Source organism: Pygoscelis adeliae, unplaced genomic scaffold (assembly GCF_000699105.1).
Source record: "Pygoscelis adeliae isolate BGI_AS28 unplaced genomic scaffold, ASM69910v1 Scaffold248, whole genome shotgun sequence".
Lineage (NCBI taxonomy): Eukaryota > Metazoa > Chordata > Aves > Sphenisciformes > Spheniscidae > Pygoscelis > Pygoscelis adeliae.
The window spans coordinates 894,530-900,763 of record NW_008825302.1 but is presented as its reverse complement, the minus strand read 5'-3'; positions in this window follow the sequence as shown (position 1 = coordinate 900,763).

Genomic DNA, 6,234 nt, shown 5'->3' with positions numbered 1-6,234 from the left:
TTTCTTTTTTTTTATTTTTTTTAAATGAAATACGCTCTTTCTAGTTAGCACTGCTCTAAAATGCTGGGCTGGTGCTTTTCTTGGTGTGTCCACTCATCTCTACCCACCACCCGACCCCAGGATACGTGGGCCATGCTTACACCACCCTGCTCCCAGCGCCAGCACCGGCTAAAATCCCCTGGGGCTCGAGTCAGGCTTTACACGACCTCACAGAATTAAACCAGCGCCAGCAGAATGGCACTCAGAGCAACAGGGTTTTATTATCGTAGTGTGATTTAGAGTAATTAGAGATCCAGAACAGCCCGCTTGCCTGCTCAGGTTGGTGCCGTGCAAGCCCACCTCCAGCTCTCCTCCACCTACTTAATCCCGTACCTGGCCACTTGCCCCACAGAGCTTCTTCCTTGCTGAAAAGAGACCTGACAGACCACTGAGAGGAGGAAGGTCTGCTTTGGTTAGTCTTGCTGCATGTGTAAATTCCTCAGGTGGACCCCCGGTGGAGGTGGAGGGGCTGGGGGAGAGGAGCAAGTTGCCATGCCCGTGCTCGGGGGCAAGGCAGCTACTTTACCACTTGTACATTCGCAACCGAGACAGACCCTGCGGCTTGGCGCCGAGAGATCTGCCACGGATTCCAGAGGTGGCTTGTGTCCCGGGGGATCCCCCTCCATAGGATTAGCGGATCACATTTATCACGCTGAGAAAGTGGCTTAGGATCTGTCAGGTGAAAGGCACTGAGTAGCAGAGATTGCAGTTTGCAATCTGTCTTCTGGATGGGAGCACTGAAGGAGGGAGAGAAACAAAAAAACGGGGGTTGAATAGGAGCTGGGAGGGGAAGGGGACACCGGGGAAGGAGGCTCGGCCAGGAGGAGCTCAGCAGGAGGACAGGAGGGATGGGAGGGGACGGGAGCAGAGCTCCAGGGCTCTGCCAGAGGCAAAAGGGAAAAAGAAATTGCTCTGCAGCAGTTTCAACGCAGAACAGAGGGGAACCGCACAGGCTCCTCGCGCTGCCCAAGTACATTTTGAACAACAAAAAGACCCGGGCTGTGGCAGCAAGATGAAACCCAGGCAGGCCTGGAGGGAGGGCAGCTGGGGAGAGGGGCTGCAGGCAGGGAGGGGAGGCAGGGCTCTCCCAGCAGGCAGAGCATGCTCCTGCCCAGCCAGATGCGGAGTGACACTGCACTTGGTGCCGGCGCGTCCGCCCCTCCGGCAGGCTGATTTTGGTTTATATAACCTTTTTCGATTGCTCTTTCCTCTGGGCCGAGGAAGGTTGCTCTCTAGCTCCGTGGTGAAGCGAACAGCCTGACCGGCATTTCCCTGCGCTGCCCAGAGGGACGCATCCAGCTACAGCCTCAGAGACAGCTCAGCAACAGATCTTGCCCCACTGCCATCCCCAGGGCAGCTGCGCCGGGGAGAGCTGTCACCCCAGGAGACAGCACAGCCACCGATCTATCAAGACAGACAAACGCTAAGCCCTGGTGAGCGGCTGCAGGGCCCTTGGCCAGGGAAGGAAATGCAGTTAGATCATGGCTGCTTCTTGCAGGGAGCGACTGGTGGATGAAGCCTGGAGCATCCAACAGCAAGCCTCACGTTAACCCAGCCCGGCACCTTCCTCTCCTGACATAGCCACTGAATACCATGGCAAAACAACTTCCTCCCATCGGGTCCCAGGAAGGTCCATGGGGAGTAGGGTCAGCGTAGAGCCTAACAGGTTTTGTACTTACTCTTTTGCAACAAGACGGTGGGCCCAGCAGGGAGCAGGAAGGGCCAGCTGCTCCCTAAGGGAAGGGAAACCAAGATGACCCCAGCAGAGATATCACCATCACCAGCAGGCACAGTCCCACTAGGCCTGAGCACAGGTCTGAGGTTACCGGGTCCACCAGCAGTCCCAGGTACAGCTTGCAATAACCCAGGTCCAGAGCCCACCCAGGAACACAAAGAGATGAGCCGAGGACACGGCTGGAGGCATGGCTACCACATAGGTCCAAAGTTCATCTAGAAAATAGGGCCAGAGACACACCTACAACATATGTCCTAGGGTCCTTCCAGGAGCCAAGCCACCAGCGGTGCAGAGCCAAGGGGTCCATCCAGGAGCAGAGCCAGAGGCAGGGCTGGAGCCAGGCACTCCGGCAGCATCACTCGTGGGAGGAGTGAAGCTCCAGGGCTGAGCTTAAATGTGGCTCCTGACCTATGGGTGTAGGGGTGTCAGGTGAGGCTGGTCAGGGTCACGGAGGGCTTCACGGAGGGCTGCTGGTCCCTTGGGGCTGATCCAGGCTGCATGTAACCCTCGGCAAACAGAAACTACCCAGCAAGTGAGCACAGCTGTGGTAGCCTGACCCGAGCAAAGTCTTGCCTGCTTTGATGGCAGCGACGAGGGCCGAAGGGGAACACAGTCCCATATGAGCCAAGGTCATCGCCGATGCCCTCTCCCGAGCTGATGGGGCGGCGTGTGGCGCTGGAGCTTCCTTACCAGTGGGGCCAAGCTGAGCTGTGGCTGTTGGATGTGGGTCATGCCATGGGTGGGCAGGTTGCATCCCCTTGGGACAGAGGTAGCAGGAGGGATACAGAGGGGATAATGCACTGCACTGGGGCTCTACGAACCTAACTCAAAATAAACTTTATTTTTTAAAAAACATGTCTAAGAAGAGTGATTTTTCTCTTTTTGTTATTATTTTAAAGCTGTAAATTATTGAAAGACTTATCATCGCTCTCCCAAATCACTCTCAGGCAAACAAAAGACAGTTCTAAATTTGACAGTGCTTTGCAACAAAACGAGTCGGGTGTGTTTCGCTCATGATTTGCCCTTGGCTCCCTTTAGCTACATCTTAAACCACTTCACCGCTTGGTCTGATTAGCAGTGTCTCCTCGGGGGCAGAGTAGGCCCTGGAAGAGCCGGAGGTGTTACAGGTCAAGATTAAAGCGCTCTGCATGCCGTTAACTGTCAAAACTGTAACTTGCTTAAATCATTGCAATTAGATGGCTCGCAGGTTACAGGAATAACGGTTGCAGCTTTTCATTCTGCATGCCGTGTGCTTAAAGCACAGCCTTGACATTAAAGGGACGTGATTAAAAGCAAGTGTTGGAGGCTGAGACCTGACGGAGGAGCTCAGCAGGCAGGCTTAAGTCCACAGCTTGTTCTGGGGTTGGACACCCCAGGGTCTGGGAAAGATCTCTAAGCATGAGCAGAGCCGGCTCAGCTTTTAAGTCTGTAATGCCATCTTGTGATGATAGCTGGGAAGCGGAAATTGCAGGGTCCCCTCTGGAGTCAGGTGAAAGAAACGCATGGCTCTTGTTCAGATGGATAGAAAGCCCAGAAGCAGCCCAGTTTAACAAGTCAGGAGCTAAGAGAAAATTTGATTCTGATAGAAAAGTCCCTATTCTTGCTTTGAGAGACTGCAAATGATCCATCCCATTAATATTTCTCCCTCTAGTTCAATTATCTGGCTAAGAAAGCCATTTCTTCCAGACTAATCATTCTGGCTTGCATCTCTCCTTGGGTGCTGAGGGCTAATTTTCCTTCTCGGCATGGAAGGACGCAGTGCCACCTGTAGGATGAGCTGCAGTGGAAGGGCCTCTGGTTCGAAGTGCCATATCCAAGCAGTAAAGGTACTTTTCTTCCCGGATCGAAGCTGGAGAGTTCAGCAGTATCAACTTTGCTGTAAGCACCCACACCGACCTCAATGCTGAGATGCACAAGTAGGGTATGTGGAGAACCAGTGGAGGAAACACAGGATCTGTGAAGCTGGAAAAAATGAAGTCAAGCACCAGCTAACGGGAACCGGAGCGCAGGTGACCTGGCTCTCTGCTTACTCTGATACTGCACTTCAGACACACCAGGTAGGAAGAGCCAGCTCAGAAACAGCTGTGGGCTGCCAACAGCAAAAAGCCTGCCCCGAAACAAGCAGACTAAAGGTGTAGTCCTGCCAAATCCCTCGCTGAGAGAGAGACGCAGCTACGCCTTCCTCAGCCTCCATCGGATGCCTTAACACCAGCTCGGTGCTCCATGTGTCCGTGGCCAGGCATGGCAGCGTAGCTATGACCTCTCTCGCTTGGGATCTGTTCAAAGGAAGTTTTTCATCAGGGCTTTGTGCTCCAGTGAGACATTTCAAGGCCTCTGGGGAAAGGCTGGGATCCCTCCCCCCTGCTCCTCCTGTAGCTTAGGCTCTCAGAGCTTGGGGATGCCACCGACACTCAGCTGGAGCTGTCTCTTGCCTCAGGCAATCATCTGCTCCCATCCCTGTCTTCTTCAAGTGCTTCTTGGTCTTTTTTCAGCCCAAGGTGGGCAGCTATTCTTCCCAGATGTGGGGATACTCATGCAGGCCATGATGTGCGGCATGCTCCTCCCCGACGCAGCCTGCCCCTGCCTCGTCCCAGGAGGCGCGGGGCTTGTTCTGCCCAGGAGAACCACGGTTGCGTGCGGGGAGCGTGGCTGGCGCTGAGCGGTGCAAAGCATTAGGTGCTTTCCCATCTAGTGATGCAGTTAGTGAAGGACAGCAGTTACCTGGCCACACTCCAGTGCAGAAGATGCAGGGCTGGTGAAAAGCTGCTATGGTGGAGGGACAGGTAATAGCGAACGCAGAGGGCACTTCATGATTTTGTTACTGGAGGTCTTGCTGCCTGTGGCTGAGGGCACGTGCCCACAGGTGGGGATGGATGACGAGCTCTGCCGAGACCCGGAGCAGGCTGCCTTAAGTGATGGCTCCAGTTTGGATGCTGTGTAACCCATTACTGCAGCGTGGGGCCCAAATTAATATGCCTTGCCTCTTATAATAAGATGTTTTTGGCAGGACCAGGGAGATACTTCAAAAGTTTTCTGAATGCCAAATACCAGAACTCAGCGACTCTTGATGCCAGGACCAGCCTCTCACTTCACAGCATAGATTTCCCTGTGTTCCTGCACAGCTTTCCCCTCTAGTAATTGGGCTTGGAGGACTGGTTTCTCTCATGCGGCGACGGGCGGCTCAAACAAATGCTTGCATGTTATTTGTGAACTTTGGATAAAAGATGTCACACCAGGTGAAACACAACGGCTCTGCTATGGGTATCAAGTAAAGCCCTCTTTTGCCGCAGCTTCCTGGTGAGCGTGCTCTCTGCATCGGCTGCATCCCTCTGAGGGGATGAGAAAAGGCTTCTGAAACGGGCCGAGCCCAGCAATGCCATGCTTGGAGTCCGTGCTGCCGCAGCCTGGCCAGACGCCGGTCTGCAGAGCTGAGCACAACCACACCGTGACTGGAAACAGCACCCGGCTGGGCAACAGGTCCTCCTGCCTGACCTCCCGCCTGCCTCCAGGCCTGGGGACGGGAGACAACGGGCAGTTGCCTGCAGCAATACCCCAGCAGTGTCCACAGCACTGGCTTGACTATCCGAGAGCTGGTTTCATGGCAGTTTCATCTGCTTAGCTGTGTTGGCCTTCCCCCTCTCCCAGGCCGTAGCCCATGTCAGCAAGTATCACGTTATCCTTTGATACCGAGATCCCGGCTGGGCCTGTTGTTCATCTTAGCTTGGTGGAAGCTAAGTACATCCTCCTTTTTACTTGCAAGTGCCGTGCTGGGGACTGAAGGGACTGAAGTGCTTTGTTTCAAGCCAGATTAGGGATATAAGTTACCACAAAACAAAAGCACAGCCAACCTTCTGAAGAGCTCCTCCAGTCTAGACAGCCTCCCTTGAGCTGCCTGCATCCCAATGCAGCCCTGCAGCTTGTGTTCAAAGCAACACAACAGGCTCCAGAAGCCTGTTCTAACCCCTGTCGAGTAAATGCTCAGCTACAGAATAAAGGAGGGATCACATCCGAGAGGTTTTGCTCCCATATATTAGCAGGATAGGTTAAATCAGTGTTGTGGTTTAACCCGGCAGGCAGCTAAACACCACACAGCCATTCGCTCACTCCCCCCTGCCAGTGGGATGGGGGAGAGAATCGGGAGGAAAAAAAAGTTAAATTCGTGGGTTGAGATAGACAGTTTAATAGGACAGAAAAGGAAAGGAAAACAATAATAATAATAATGATAAAAGAATATACAAAATAAGTGATGCACAATGCAATTGCTCACCACCCACTGACCGATGCCCAGCCAGTTCCCAAGCAGCAGTCACCGCCCCCCGGCCAACTTTATATACTTATAGTATATACTTATGGTATATAAAGTATATAATATAGTTTATAAAGTATATATATAGTTTATGTACTGAGCATGACGTCCCATGGTATGGAATGTCCCTCTGGCCAGTTTGGGTCAGCTGTCC